Source organism: Rhinopithecus bieti, unplaced genomic scaffold (genome assembly GCF_001698545.2).
Source record: "Rhinopithecus bieti isolate Rb0 unplaced genomic scaffold, ASM169854v2 scaffold_5022, whole genome shotgun sequence".
Taxonomy (NCBI): Eukaryota; Metazoa; Chordata; class Mammalia; order Primates; family Cercopithecidae; genus Rhinopithecus; species Rhinopithecus bieti.
Window position 1 is genome coordinate 761269 of NW_016804965.1, and position 16399 is coordinate 777667.

At 39.4% G+C, this 16399-nt stretch overlaps 1 long non-coding RNA gene across 1 annotated transcript in view; it reads left to right on the forward strand.

Annotated features, from left to right (window-relative positions):
* Positions 1–8453: 8453 nt before the first annotated feature.
* The window catches only part of LOC108528800 (uncharacterized), a 30863-nt gene continuing 22917 nt past the window's right edge, over positions 8454–16399 (forward strand). The window contains exon 1 of the long non-coding RNA XR_001885301.1: positions 8454–8497. This is a non-coding gene — a long non-coding RNA (uncharacterized LOC108528800). The remainder of the gene's footprint in view (positions 8498–16399) is intronic.

The following is a 16399-nucleotide window of genomic DNA, read 5'->3' on the forward strand; positions in this document are numbered from 1 at the left end:
TTTATTAATTATTGCCTCAATTTCAGAGCCTGCTATTGGTCTATTCAGGGATTCAACTTCTTCCTGGTTTAGTCTTGGAAGAGTGTAAGTGTCCAGGAAATTATCCATTTCTTCTAGATTTTCTAGTTGATTTGCGTAGAGGTGTTTATAGTATTCTCTGATGGTAGTTTGTATTTCTGTGGGGTCAGTGGTGATATCCCCTTTATCATTTTTTACTGCGTCTATTTGATTCTTCTCTCTTTTCTTCTTTATTAGTCTTGCTAGGGGTCTGTCAATTTTGTTGATCTTTTCAAAAAACCAACTCCTGGATTCATTGATTTTTTTGGAGGGTTTTTTGTGTCTCTATCTCCTTCAGTTCTGCTCTGATCTTAGTAGTCCATTCTTTCATTGCTATAAAGAAATAACTGAGGCTGGGTAATTGATAAACAAAAGAGGTTGAATTAACTCATGGCTTGCAGGCTGTACAGGAAGCATGGTGCCAACATCTGCTCCTGGTGAGGGTCTCAGGAAGCTTTCAATATTGGTGGACAGCGAAGCGGGAGCAGATGTATCACACAGTGAGACAGGAAGCAAGAAGAAGAGGGAGATCCCAGACTTTTAAGCTACTAGATCTCATGTGAATTAACTGAGCAAGAACTCACTCATCACCAAGGGGATGGTGCTAAGCCATTCATGAGGGATCTGCCTCCACGATCCAAACACCTTCCACCAGGCCTTACCTCCAACATTGGGGATTATATTTCAACTTTAGATTTGGACAAACATCCAAACCATATCAGCATCCAAATTCGGAAAGAGGAAATGAGCCAGGTGCAGTGGCTCATGCCTGTAGTCCCAGCACTTTGGGAGGCCAAGGTGGGCAAATCATGAGGTCAGGAGATCAAGACCATCCTGGCTAACATGATGAAACACCGTCTCTATGAAAAATACAAAAAATTTGCCAGACGTGGAGGTGTGTTGTGTGCCTGTAGTCCCAGTTAGTGGGGAGGCTGAGGCAGGAGAGTCACTTGAACCCAGGAGGCGGAGGTTGCAGTGAGCCGCAATCGCACGACTGCACTCTAGCCTGGGCAAAGTGGAGTGAGACTCCGTCTCAAAAAAAAAAAAAAAAAAAAAAGGAAGTCATATCGCCCCTCTTTGTAGATGACATGATTTTACATTCAGAAAACCAAAAGACTCCACCAAAACCTCTTAGAACTGATGAACAAATACGGAAAAGTTTCAGTGAACAAAATCAACATATAGTGTGTCTGTAATTTCAGTTACTTGGGAGGCTGAAGTGAGAGAAGCGCTTGAGGCTAGGAGTTGCAGATGAAGTCAACATTACAAAAATCAGTAACATTTCTTTATTTTTAAAATTCTAAAAAATCGAATGGTTGTTTTAGAGACATCAGTGGTACTTCTGTACACCAATAACGAAATAGCCAAAAAAGGAATCAAGAAGGCAATCTCATTTACAATAGCTACAAAGAAAACCTAAAAGTAAATTTAACCAAGAAGGTGAAAGCCTTCTACAAGGAGAACTACAAAACACTGATGAAAGAAATTAAAGAGGACACAAGCAAATGGAAAGACATTCTATGTTCGTGGATTGGAAATTACCAAGTTGACCAATTAATAAAATGGCTACATTGCCTCAAACAATCTACAGATTCGATGCAATCCCTATGAAAATACCAAAGTCACTTTTCACAGAATTAGAAAAAAATAATTAGAAAATTCATACAGAACAACAACAACAGAAAGAGCCCAAATAACTAAAGCAATCCTGAGCAAAAAGAACAAAGCTGGAACATCATACTACCTTACTTCAAAAATATATTACAAGGCTACAGTAACCAAAACAGTATGTTACTGGTATAAAAATAGACACATAAATCAATGGAGCAGAATAGAGAACCCAGAAATAAAGCCACATATTTACAGTCAACTGATTTTTGACAAAAGCACCAGGAACATACACTGGGGAAATGACACGCTCTTCAATAAATGGTGCTGGAAAAACTGGATATCCATATGCAAATGAATAAAACTAGACCTCTATCTCTCACCATATACAAAAAAAATCTACTCAAGATGGATTTAAGATTTAAATATAAGACTTGAATCTACAAAATGAATGAAAGAAAACATAGGGAAAGCACTTCGGGATACTGGCCTATGCAAAGATTTTGTGGTTAAGACAAAAAAAGACAAAACACAGATAACTAAAACAAAAATAGACAAATGGGACTTAATTAAACTAAAACGCTTCTGCCAGCAAAGGTAACAGTCAACAGAATGAACAGACAACCTGCAGAATGGGAGAAAATATTTGCAAACTATTCATCTGATAAGAGATTAATATCCAGAATATACAAGGAATTCAAGGAACTCAATAATAATAATAATATCCCATTAAAAAGTGGGCAAATACATGAATAGACAATTCTCAAAAGAAGACATACAAATGGCGAACAGGTATATGAAAAAATGTTCAACATCACTGGTTATCAGGGAAATTCAAGTCAAAACCACCATGGGATATCAGCTTATCCTGCTAGAATGGCTATTACTAAAAAGTCAAAAAATAACAGATGGTGGTAAGGATGTGGAGAAAAGGGATTCTCATGCACTGTTGGTGGGAATGTAAATTAGTACAACCTCTATGATAAACAGTATGGAAATTTCTCAGAAAACTAAAAATAGAACTACCATAGTATCCATCAATCCCACTCCTGGGTACCTACCCAAAGGAAAAGGAATTAATGTATCAAAGGGACCTGCACTTGCCTGTTTATTGCAATACTATTCACAATAGCAAAGATATATAATCAACCTAAATGTCTGTCAATGGATAACTGGATAAAGAAAATGTGGTATATATACACAATGAAATACTATTAAACCATTAAAAAATCATGAAATAAGGCTGGGCTTGGTGGCTCACACCTGTAATCTCACCACTTTGGGAGGTCGAGGTGGGAGGCTCACTTGAGCCTGGGAATTCGACACCAGCCTGGCCAACATGGTGAAACCCCATCTCTACTAAAAATGTAAACCTTAGCCAGATGTGGTGGTGGGCACCTGTAGTCCCAGCTACTCAGCAGACCAAGAAGCATAATAATTGCTTAAGCCTAGGAAGTGGAGGTTGCAGCGAGCCAAGATTGTGCCACTGCACTTCAGCCTGGGCAACAGAGCAAGATGCTGTCTCAAAAAAAAAAAAAAAAAAAAAAAAAAAAAAAAAAAAAAAACCCAAAAAAACATGGTGGAACTGGAGGTCATCATATTGAATGAAATAAGCCAGGCATAGAAAGACAAATATTGCATGTTCTCACTCATTTGTGGGAGCTAAAATAGTTGGTCTCATAAAGATAGAGAGTAGAATGATAGGTATCAAAGATGGGTGGGTGGGATTGGGGTCTGAAAAGAGGTAAGTTAAGGGGTATACACACACAGTTAGATAAAAGGTAGAAGTTCTATTTTTTCACAGCAGAGAAGAGTGATTATCATTAACATCAATGTATTGTATACTTCAATGTAGCTAGAAGAGAGAACTTGAGTTGTTCCCAATATGTAGAAATGATAAATGCTCAAAGTGATGAATGACACCTCAATACCCTCACCTGACCTGATAATTACACATTCTATGCATGTTACAAAATATCACATGTACCCCATTGATTTTTAAATATTATGTATCAATAAAAAATAAACCGGGTATGGTGGCTCACACCTTTAATCCTAGCACTTTGGGAGGTCTAGGCGGGAGAATAGCTTGAGCCCAGAGTTCGGGACCAGCCTGGGCAACATGGCAAAACCCTGTCTCTACACAAAATTAGCCAGGCATGATAGAGTGAGCCTGTAATCCCAGCTACTTGAGAGACTGAAGTGAGAAGGTCGCCTGAGCCCAGGAGGTCGAGGCTGCAGTGAGCCAAGATTGTGCCACTGCACTCCAGCCTGTGTGACAGTGAGACTCTGTTTCAAATAAATAAATAAATAAATAAATAAATAAATAAATAAGCCAGGTACAGCCAGTACCTGTAATGCCAGCTACCTAGTAGGTTGAGGCAGGAGGATTGCTTGAGCCCAGAAGTTGGAAACTGCAGTGAGCTATGATGACACCACTGCGTGGGTGACACAGCCTGGGCGACACAGTGAGATCCCATCTCTAAAACAAACAAACAAACAAACAAACAAACAAACAAGTTAGAAATAAATACAGCATTTAAGTTATTAGCATTATGAGATTTAAATATAGAGTCTTATTATGTAAACATGTAATATTATTTAACACTGAGTCAGTAGGATTGGAACAGCAGAGAAGGAAATATACTGCTTCACTAAACCTGTGCCTTTGAAGGAGAATGCTTCCTATTTGGCTGGTGACTTTTTTTGTAATTTCTCAATTTTTTTCTCAGAGTTCTAGAGTGGCTTTTAAAATTCTTGTTGAGAAAAAAATAACACTTCTTGGCCATCTCACTAAGTTCTTTCAGCCTCCTAATCTATGATTTGTAGAATGAAGTCCATTCCGACATTGAAAATGTTCTTTTTCATACCTTCTAACTTCGTGTTCCAGTCACAGAGCTGCCATCTGGGAATTTCTTTTTATTGTACTCCCTGGGTTGGTGTCATTTTTTTCAGATACTATGTAATTTTTCCAGAAGGGTGTGTCAAAATAGTACTTTTGTATCTATAAAGCTTTTTTTCCTCACACTTGATTTTGTTGCTGCTGTGAACAGTAGCTTACTTTCAATTATCTTTTCTAAATGGGGAGTGCAGAACAACACTATTGCTGAGTTGATCTTTTAGTTGGGAACTTTTCTCAACTCTCTTATTAGGTCTAAGAGTTAACTGCTTTGGAGATGAAAGCATCTACAAATAATCAGTTTGATCTTTTTCCTTCCAGTCCTTATATTTTTCTTATCGCATTGGTCAGAACGTCCAGTACTATGTAGTATAGAATTGTAGGTCCATACCGTTTTTTTTCTTCCAAATTTGAAAGACATTGTCTTCTAATATTCAGGGACCCTGTTGAGAAATCTAATATTATGTAAAATTCCATTCTTTTGTAGGGAACCTGTTTTTAACTCTAGAAGCTTTAGGATATTCACCTTTTATTTGGAGTCCTGTAGTTCTATAAGGATACACTTCGGTATAAATCTTTTTATTTATCCTAATGGCATTCTGTGCTGTACACTTACATCTTTTTAGCTCTATGAATTTTCTTCTATTTTCTCCCAGTTAGTTGTCTCTTTTTTTCTCCTGTAATGACTATTTGACTAATACTGGGCTTCCTCAGTTGATCTCCATTCTCCAACTTTTTTCTTGTATTTTCATGGTTTCATCTTTCTGGTTTACATTCTGAGACATTTTCTCAACTTTCTCTTCTAGACCTTTTATTGAAATTTTAATTAAGGAAACAATAGTTTTGATTTTAAGGAATCTTTCTGGCACTCGGCCCTGCTTTTAGAGAGGCATAGCTCACCTATTGTCTCAGATATTCCTAAGAATATGAATGATATCAACTTTTTTTGATTGCAAGTGATAGAACATCAAATCTAAACTGCATAAGGAAAGGAGGAACTTAATGCTCACAAAACTAAAAAGTTCAGTAGTAGGGCTTACTTTGAGTGTAGTTTAGTTTGACATAGGAGCTTAAATGATGTCACAAGGACCTGATTTCCATTTTCATCTTACCTTTGCTTGTTGTAGCTCTATTCTCACTCTCCCTTCATGGTAGCAATAGACAGCAGCAGGCTCAACACACACAAGCTAATGTTCCATAAGAATGAGTGAAGTCCTTTTCCTAGAGTTCCCAGCAGGGGTCTCATTGCAGCATGCTGTCTCTGACTAGACACGTTCCTGAACAAATTCCAGTGGTTGTGGGAATGGAAGTGGGAAGGTGTACACTAGTGCAGCCATAGTCATCTTTCTTCCATTAGGGAAGAGCCTGTCTGACCATAGAGTTTTGGCCTAGGTTGCAGAGTAGATTCAAACACAAAGGGCTGACTAGCAGGATATGGCCCAACAGAGCAAAATGAGGTAACCTCAGGACAGGGAGTCCTAGCCATAACACATAACAAATACTTTCTGCATTAATACAATATAGATAAATATTGAGTGTTTTGAATAAGTAGGTGCAAAATGTAAATGAGCATTGGGCATTTTACTGAGATGGAGGGTAGCAAACTGGGGAGTGGTTAAGTATGTACCATAAAAATTGTCCAGAGATCCCTTATATCTCACTGTTACAGATGTATGTGAGCATGTGTGGAGGAGTGGGCAGAGAAATAAACCTTGTGCATGTGAGTGTGTATGTGTTTGAGACAGTGTCTTTCTCTGTTGCCCAGGCTGGAGTGCAGTGGTGCAAACACAGCTCACTGGAGCCTTGATCTCCTGGACTCAAACCATCCTCCCACCTCAGCCTCCCAAAGTGCTGAGATTACAGGTGTGAGCTTCTGCACCCAACCTAAACCCTTGATGATTAAAAGTATCTCTGTGTTTCTATCTGAAATTTCACCAGTTTTGTTAGAACAGGGAGGTGCTACTGGGTGGATTGAGAAGGTTGAAAACTATTGATCACTCACATTTTATTGAGAATGGTCTTAATCAATTTTCCTATTTCTAGAAGAGATCAGCCTATATTATACTTACATATATGGGAACATGGGAGAGGGAGAGAAGACTTTCTCAACATGACATCAAGGACTTCGAAGAGGAAGATGTCCTAGGGAAGGAGAGATTGGAAGAACTGGAATTAGAGGAAAATGAAGACATATTCTCTACTACTTTGATGCCATTTTCTCCTTTTCTCAGGGACTGGATCTCAGCTCTATTCTTCTTTCTTCTTCCCCCTCTTTATTCTTTTAAGTTAACATAACAAGTAGGACTTTCAGCATAAAGAGCTAACATGAGTAGTTTATCAGTCATTGTCTACCCTCTACCTGCTTCTGTGAACCAGTTGTCAACACAATGTGAATTTTCCTGGTCAGTTTGTATCAAAGTTCAGAGATTAGCCTTTTGAAGCTACTTAATGAGGGCAAAGGATGGGATGAGTAGATATTATTTGCTGAATAAGGTGGAAGCATCACCTCTGATGTTAACAACTTTTTTCCTTTACTTTCCTAAGCTCACTGTGCATGGTACTCTGGTTGGAGTGTTAGTTCCAATGTGGGCAGCAGGCTTTCTTGTAACTCTTTTGATAATTCTTTCTGCTTTAATAGTTTTGGTCCCTGGAAGCATGAATTAATAAATTATTTGGAAACAGATATGGGCCTAACCATCTTCATGGCCAGACCTCACCTAAGGAAGCAGCAGCCAGGAAAAACTCTGGATAAAGTTGGCCAGCTGCTTTGATGCCTGCTGGCTGGGGGATGGCAGGCTTCTGTTCATAAAACGCACATGCTGGATGAGATCTCCAAGGTTATTACCAGCTTTGACATTTTATTATCTGGCAGACAATGTATAGGTTTTGATGTTTATCAAGAATCAGTGCAGACAGTTCTAGTCTATTTCTTGTAAATAAATCTCTTCAAGTGATAGTCACATCTCATTAGTGATGAGACCAGGCACTGTAGGCTTTGCTGGGGGGGCAGGGGAGAAGGGAGAGGACAGGCATGAAATCCCCATTTCCTTTATATTCCTATTTATATCACATGTTTATCATCTCTTTTTGTCTCTTTCCTCTACTAGACTGTAAGCTTCTTGGGAACAGGGGCTGTGTCTTGTTCATCTTCTTCCCCGTGTCCAGCATGGATGGTGCCTATCTAATGTGGTGCTTACCAAATATCTGAATGACTAACTTGGATAATTCCACCAACCTTCAATTCTACCTTTAAATTATAACCTTGATATAATTTGCCTTATTTTATCCCCATGATATTCGGAAAACCTCTTACTCAGAGTATTCTTATGCTATTTTATCTTTTTATAATTTAATTAAACATTTTTTTTTTGTAAAGACAGGATTTGCCCAGGCTGGTCTCAAACTTCTAAGCTCAAGCAATCCTCCTGCCTGGGCCTCCCAAAGTGCTGGGATTACAGGTGTGAGCCACCATGCTGCTATTTTATCTTAATGATTAAAAAATAACTTTATGTTAAAAAGAGAAGCAGTTTATTTTTCTCTAGTTGCAATATCTGTGTTCTTCAACTGGCATCAATAGTATTTTGGGGAAGAAGAACATTTATATGGGGTAGCTAGATAAAATTCAGGATGTCCATTAGAAATTTGACTTTCAGGTAAATAACAAGGATCTTTTTAGGGTAAGTATGTCCCAATTGTTCGTTGTGTTTCTGAAATTTTAATTTAACTGGGTGTTCTAATTTTTCCCCCCTAAATCTACCAATCCCAGGCTCTACTCCTGGAGTATTTAATATTCTATATTGAATCCTTCCAAACTTAGGTTCTAGAATCTAATGGAGAAGTAGAATCTTGGAGGCCAGGATCTAGTTCAGAAGGCATGATCTGTTAGGCCAACACCCTTCTCTTCCCATAGAGCCATCTAAATTACAACCAAAGGTAAAGAAATATCCAACTGAGAGCATGCAGCAGCAACGCCCTGCTTTCCACTGCACCCCCCCCCTTTTTTTTGAGACGGAGTTTCACTCTTATTGCCCAGGCTGGAGTGCAATGGTGTGATCTCGTTACTTTTAGTGATTATTGAATAGAGATATAATGTCTTGTATAGTAATTATTGCTTATGCAATGGCAAAAAGCATTTTGTTGTTTTCTCTATCAAGGTTAACAACATTTAAAAGGGAAAGGATCTTAAACTTTGTTCTTAGAATGAGGATTACTATGTTATATGTAGCATGCTATATACATTAAGTTATGTTTTGTTCTGTCAAATAAATGACTAAGTAATCAATATGACTTTTCACATCCAGTAAAATTTTAGTGGAAAGGACTTTAGATTTGCCTTTGCCTTTGACCACATTACCTAAATAATCCACGAGATGGCAGCAGAGAAATGTTCATTTAAATGTATCATCTATGGAGAGGTTGTTACAAGTGCACTTTAACAAAAAATAGACTAACCTTTGTAATTTGGTCCTTTCTAAACATAGAGTAGCCAGTTAGAATTTTTAAGTTATTTCTCATGTCTTTTATGAGAGACGTAATGAGGGTTTTATTTTATTTTATTTTTTATTGGTCTTAAAGTTGTTTTCCTTGCTCTCTACATTTTGCAGCAAGAACCAGGTCTAAATGCCTGGAAATGTACTTGTCGAGCTATGTTTTTCTTTCACAGTGAGCATTCTCATAAGTAATCTTAGCAAAGCTGGGAACAATACATTTTGGGACATCACTAAGAGTGTTCTTTGTGGTGATTTACAACCTGATGCTACCATCCTTTAGGAACAAACAAGAAAGTGAAAGAGATGGTTTTCAGGTATTGGAGCCTGAGTTTAGGTGGGGGAGTGGGTGGTGAGTGGGGTAAGAAGAGAGGGAGTGTGTGGGGGAAAAAGGATATTTCCATAGAGACTGCAGTTTTCACCTACATTTGTATTATATTTATATTATCAGTTACATTTTCACTTATTTGTTAGAGAGAGTAATTGGAGTTAACAATAGATCGTTGCAGGTACTTTTTATTCAGAAGAAAAGAGATTGTTTTCCTACAAATGACCTCAATTTTCTAATTTTAGTGTCATGTATTTCTTATGAAGTGATAAAAGGCACAATATAAGTCTGTTCTATAGATATAATTAATAACAAATTAATTATCATTACTCTGTATCATTTATTACTATGGATTTCATTATGCCTGAAGCTTGGAAACTTAATTACACACACACGCGCACACACATAAGCACACACACAAGTGCACACACACACACAACACACATACACATGCTTGAATGTGCTTTTTGTTTATATAAATAGGACATACTTGTTGCAGACTTTTAAATCATACAGGAATATATGAAATAGAATATGAAGAGTCCCACAATCCCTTGAGGTAGTTTGTGAATATTCTTGCAGATATTTCTCTAAGGAAAGATGAACACATTTACATATTTTAACAAATGAGATCATACAGCTCTGATACTGCGTTGCAACTTAGGTTTCAGATTTACTCTATCATGGACATCTTTCCATGTTTGATTTTTATAAGCCACAGATGATTTCATTACATGTTCCTGACATAATGTTTTAAACTAACTATTGATGGATATTGTTTTCCATGTTTTTTGTTGCTATAATTACAATGCTGCACGGAGCAATATTCTGTGCTTCTCTGTGAGTATTTAAAATCTAAACTTTTGACCAAATAGCATTTTCAGAAGTGGAACACCACAGTTGAAATTAGTAATAAAATCCTATGATGACACCCACATGGGCAGAGCTGGTACATTACACGTGGGAACACACTGATGAAGCTTTCTTCTTTTTGAGAGCACTGGGATGAAGCCTGTGTGTGAACAGCGGCAGCGCGCGCCCGGCTCTCAGCTTGTACCACGCACTCCGTGGCCACGGGTTCTCCCGTGCTCGGCCCCCCGCTGCGTTCTTCACACCTGGGAGGCCCCGATAGTACCGGCTCCAGGCGCACCTCGCCTCGCCAGCAGGTGTTAGCTTTTATCTACACAGCCAGGCAGGATTGAAATGCGCTCTCCCTCGGGCCCCTCCTTCTCTTCGATTCCTCCGCGGTGCCAGAGATCAAGGAGGGGAAGGTCTGAAGTCTGGGAAGCCAGGGGCAGGGCATTGTCAAGGAGGCACTCAGGACTCTGGAATGCGCTCCGCCCGGGTCCAGCAGGGCCGGGGCTGTTTGCCTTCGGGGCACAGCGGAGGCCCCATCTGTTTGCTCCAGCGTTTTCCTAAGTGGTCGCCTTATGGCGGACCCCTCACCCGCAGGCCCGCCGAGCTGCGGAGATCATCTCATCATCTCTGCCACTTCACACGGAGGGGCGAACGCTGGCAAAGTATTGTTTTATGACAGGATTTCTCAGCCAAGGGATTCATGAAAAGGAAGGAAAACATTTTATACAAATAATGGAAATTCAAATATAAGACAACAGGTGTAACATTTCACATTCAGAACTCCTTTTCAAGTCCCATGAGTATTTTTAATCGAATCTTGTACCCCAATGGTTCTATAAACTGAGTATCTGGCCTTTTTTGGGGGTCTGGAGGGTGTCTCTGGGATTGCAGCAATGGGTGATCTCAACCTTTATCAACTAGGTGATATATAAAAAGATCCTGGGTAACTAGGATCTTGAAAAGATACGGACTCTTCCATTTATAAGGTCCTAGGATTTGTAAACAAGACCATTAGACACAACTTTTCTTACTATATAAGGCCGCCATTTTTTCATTTTTTTTTTTTTTTTTTTTTTTTTTTTTTTTTTGAGACGAAGTCTCACTCTGTTGCCCAAGCTGGAGTGCAGTGGCTTGATCTCCGCTCACTGCAACATCCGTCACCCAGGTTCAAGGGATTCTCCTGCCTCAGCCTTCTGAGTAGCTGGGACTGCAGGCAAGTGCCACCATGCCCAGCTAATTTTTGTATTTTTGGTAGAGACAGGGTTTCACGATGTTGGCCAGGCTGGTCTTGAACTCCTGACCTCATGATCCGCCTGCTTCAGCCTCCCAACGTGCTGGGATTACAGGTGTGAGCCACCAAACCTGGCCCTCATTATTCTTTTACAATAATGTCTGCCTCTTCTTGGTCCATTTTGAACTGTGTCTAGTTTTGTAGACTGGACTCCTAGATGTGGGTCTGGTGTTTGAGAGGCTCCCTTTAGGTTCTGAAGGCAGCAAATGCATTGTTGGTGTCTACAGAGGAAAAAAAAGCGGTATGGTTTTGCTGCTTATGAGTGAAACATTGGAAAGTTAAAGCATTGAATGTGCCCTCTGCACTGCAGAGGCTGTGTTTTATACATTCTGTATCTCTATGAAGTTTGAATAGTAACAATGGCCAAATAGAAAACTTGTAGTAAATTACTATTTTGAGTTCATTCATTCAACAAGTTTGCATTGAGAAATTGCTGTATGCCAGGTATTGTTCTTGTCACTGTTTTATGAGCAAAAGAGATAAAATTTCTTGCCCTCAGGGCACTCAAATTTTAGTACGTAGGGACAGTAAGCGAATTAACCATTCTTAGCATATGAGGTGGTGATCAGTGCTAAGGAGAAAAACAAAGCATGGAAAGGGGATGAATTGCACTGTTAGGTGGGACGTCAGGGTAGGCCTTACTCATGGATGAGTAGGATGGCATTTGAACAACGACCTGAAGGAGTGGATGGAAGGGAAAGCAGTGCCCTAAGCAGGACGGATGGCAAATGCCTGGCAAGTATGAGGTCAGGCCTTTGTGGCAGGAGTGGATTGCAGAAGGAGAGAGTATGATGCCAGCTCAGAGAGGGAAGAGGGCTAGACTATATGGGCATGTGTAGGCTGGACAGGACTTTGCCTTTACTATGAGTAACTTGGGGGAACCATTTTGGATTTTAAGTAGAGGAGTAAAGTGATTTGATTTGATTTTTAAAAGGTTATTGAAGCTGCTGTGTTGAGGACAGACAGAGGGGCGGGCAGGGAGACCTAAAGAATTGATTGCTGCAGCCCTAGAAAGAGGTGACGGTGGCCTGTCCCAGGGGGTAGCAGTGGAAATAGAGATTGTTCCTGTATTTTGAAGGTGATGCTGACCTTCCAAATCAATTTTTCCTGATAGTACAGCATCTACCTAGCAAGACTCCAAGGAAGGAGAGAATTGCTAAAACAATTTAAGTGAATGGAGAAGCAGAAGATAAAAACTTAAAAGAGCAGAGTAGGGTAGGATCATTAAAGAGATAATCCTGTCAAGGGAGAGAGAGTTTTGGGAGGAGGTTAAGAATTCAGTAATTCGTAGCATCTTGATGAAGCACACGGTAAAGACTTTTGATGTGATCAAAAGGCCTGTGCGATTCCGTTATGGTTTAAAGAGTGAAATAGCCCCCAATTTATAGCAGAACATGGAGAAAATACCTTCTCAGCAGTAATAAGGCTAGTCTAAAGGCAAAGAGTGTTGGGAAAATATAAGAAACTCAACAAAGCTGTAGTGAGCGAGGGATAGAAGGGAAGGGGTAGTTATGAAAAATTTGTTACAGAAAACATTGGCAGAACTTGGCAACTAATTTAGCATTCTGAGTATGGGCTAGGAGATGAATTCAATACTATTCCAAGGTTTCTACTTTGTAGCTTTGAAGAGATGCTGGCAGTCTTTCCAATACTTGGAAACTAGAACCAGGGAAGGGCCACGCATGAAGAGTAGGTAATGTGTCTCTTGAGAAATGCTTAATATAACAGTTCTTATAGAAAAAGCACTAGGCAGAGTACATAAACCCATGGGATGAAAATTCAGGATAAAGGAGATTGGGGCTTTAGTGGGGTCAGGCGAAGTAATAGCCAAAGAGCAAATGATTTTCTCTTATCCTAATTAGAAAAAGGAAATTGTCATTCCAGTGCTCTTAGATGATAAAAAACTTCCGAGAGAAGACAGAAAGGCTGAGGGAAGCTGCGATCCAGGCCAAAGTTTTACTGGGCACCAGCTCAAACAGGATGCTGAGAGGCCAATGGTGCCCTGTGGTGTCACAAGTTACAGAGAAGTTTGATGTGGGGTCTCTGAACCATGGGCCATAGCAACCCGATTGGCAAGGAAACTAGACTTTTGTCTTGTCCTCCAAGGATACCAGCAGGATTGGCGATTATTTTATTTTTTTCAGTATTGCTGGGAACAAGTTTTGGGCAGAACAGACAAAGGGAAATATGCAAGTGTGAATTAACATTGGAGAAGAGACATCCATGAAGTTCATATCTGTTTTTGTATTTTTATAAATAGCCAAGTGATGAATAAAACCAACTAAGTGTTTGCTATAACAGGTCATACAATTGACATTACTGCTACATTTTCACATTTCTTTGCCTTCAGTAACTGGTTGCCTAAAATCCATAATTCCTTATTTGACAAAACTTACATGGGTCCGGCTCTGTGTCATTTGTTGAATTAGATTCTAAGAATCAAAATTGAGCAAGATATGAACCTTGTCCAAAAGATCCTCACAGTTTAACTTGGGAGAGAGAGACATTCAAACAAGTAATTGCAGCACAGTGTGATAAGGTCAACAAAGTAAAAAAAAAAAAAAAAATGGCTTGGGTTTTGTAGTCACACAGACAAGCTGCGTCACCACCGCCTTCCTTGTGTAAACTTGAGAAATTTACCTCTGATTTTCAGTCTCCTTATTAGAAAATGGATATAACTTTTGCCTTGCATTTCGGGGGAACAACAAAACAGCATGGACATAAGAGGCTTGAGAAAATCAGATATGAGGTTTTCTGAAAGTAAATTTTTACAGTAGGGAATCAGGGAAAGTAGACAGAGGAAAGAGGCCTTTGATCTTTTAAATTTGGTAATGTCTTCATGAAAAACCCTGCTATCTACTAAGTACATTACTATATATCATTCCAGGCCCTGGCTTTGTAAGACAAGTAGGAATCTCACATTTCAAGCACCTTGACTCTTTCCTGTAGTCTTTATCTCAGCCGGACTGCTACTGTTTCCCTACGCGCCTTGCTCTTTCCAGCTTTGGATCTTTTATTTGGCTGTTCTCACCATACCACTTCCTTGCAAATATACCATTCATCATTGGAAGCCCATTTCAAATGCCACCCAATCCAGGAGAATTTTCTTCACTCCCAGTCGTCTGAGCCCTCTTACCCCTTTGACTTTCCTTAGCAATGTTCTGCTTAGTGTACTTTCCCTACCGTCATTTGCATGCCCGTAGCCCTGGATGAAAAGTTCCTTGGGATCAAGAATGATGTCTTACCTATCTTTGCATGCTCTCAGACCTCAGCTTCTTGTCTTACACATCTCACACATAGTCAATGACATCTAAATATTTGTGAAATTGAGTTTGGTTAGTGAAACCATTTCTTTTCTTATAGCCACAGAACAAGAGCTAATCCAAAGTTGTAAGGGTTTCTGGATCATTGAATGAAAGCTGCTCTTTCGGCAGATCATAATTGTGAAAAGCTGTTAAGTGTATACTTTTGATGAACAGGTTTTGCTGTGTTGCTGAGTTCATGTTGCCATGACAACCTTAACTTTTGGCACTTTCTGAATTTAGTGTCCTACTTAATTTCCTGTATTTGGCTCTGAGAGCCGTATTGTTCTGTCCTTTGTGCTTGCCTATATGGACCTTTAAACTGAGAGTCATTTGTGAATGTATCTTATTTTGCTTTTTTATGTAATAAATTCTTTAAGATTGGAACTTGGTTTTATCCTTATGATCCTGACAACGCCCAAGTGTGCCTTGTACATTTTAGATAGTCAATCTGTCAATACATATTTTAGATGAATTGAGAAATCATTGGTGTAGTAGGCTGTTATAGTGGCCACCCAAAGATGTTCATGTCCTGATGCTTGAGACCCAGGAATATGTCATCTTATATAGTAAAGGGTACTTTGCAGATATGGTCAAGAATGTTAAGATGAGATTATCCTGGATTATCCAGATGAGCCAGTGTCATTGCAAGGGTCTTTATAAGAGTGAGGCAGGAGGACCTAGGAGGAGATATGACGATGGAAGCAAGAGGTTGAAGTGATGTGAGAAGGGGAACATGAGTCAGGGAATGGAGGTGCTTCTAGAAGTCCTGCGAGGAAAAGGAAATACATTGTACTCTGATGCCTCCAGAGGGAGCATAGCCCTGCTGACACCTTGATTTTAGACTTGTGACCCCCAGAGCTGTAAGAGGATACATTTGGTTGTTTTAAGCCATGTAGTTTTTGGTAATCTGCTATCACAGCAGTAGAACATGAATACAATTGGGTCACTCATTTTAGTAAGTTTCAAAGACCCCTGAGAGGAGTTGTTAAGCACCAGTCCAGTTAGAGGTATTATTTTGGTCATGTTCTAGATAATACTACTTCTAATAGTACAAAAGGATGAAGTGAGAAAGAAGCACAGAGATTATCTTACTAATTCGAATGTAGTCACTGTCAGAATTTCAATAATATATAAAATAGAGTTATCTATAACTAACCCACAAAGTTTGAAAATGCCATTTATTCAAAAAACTTACATTGAGTGTCAAATGAGTGTCTTGCCTTGTGCTAGAATACTGGAACTGTTCAGCTTCCAAGTCAGATCTCATAGGAGTCTTGATGGAGATTTTCTGTGGTTAGAGAGGCCTTGTGCCTTCTGGCCACCTATGGCCTAGTAAGTGCCTATGGCTTCAGGGAGGAAGGAATAGGATTTGGCTTATTGTGGAGTAGAAATTATTATGTCAAACCACGTGTCAAAATCCGGAATGGATGGTGTCTTCAGAATCCATGTGAACTTTCCACAGCAGTTTTTCTCAATGTTGACTGGACATCAAAGTCTTTGATGTGTGTATCAGGAGGTACCAGTCCATGAGTGGGGAACTACAATGATCTTTTTTTTTTTTTTTTT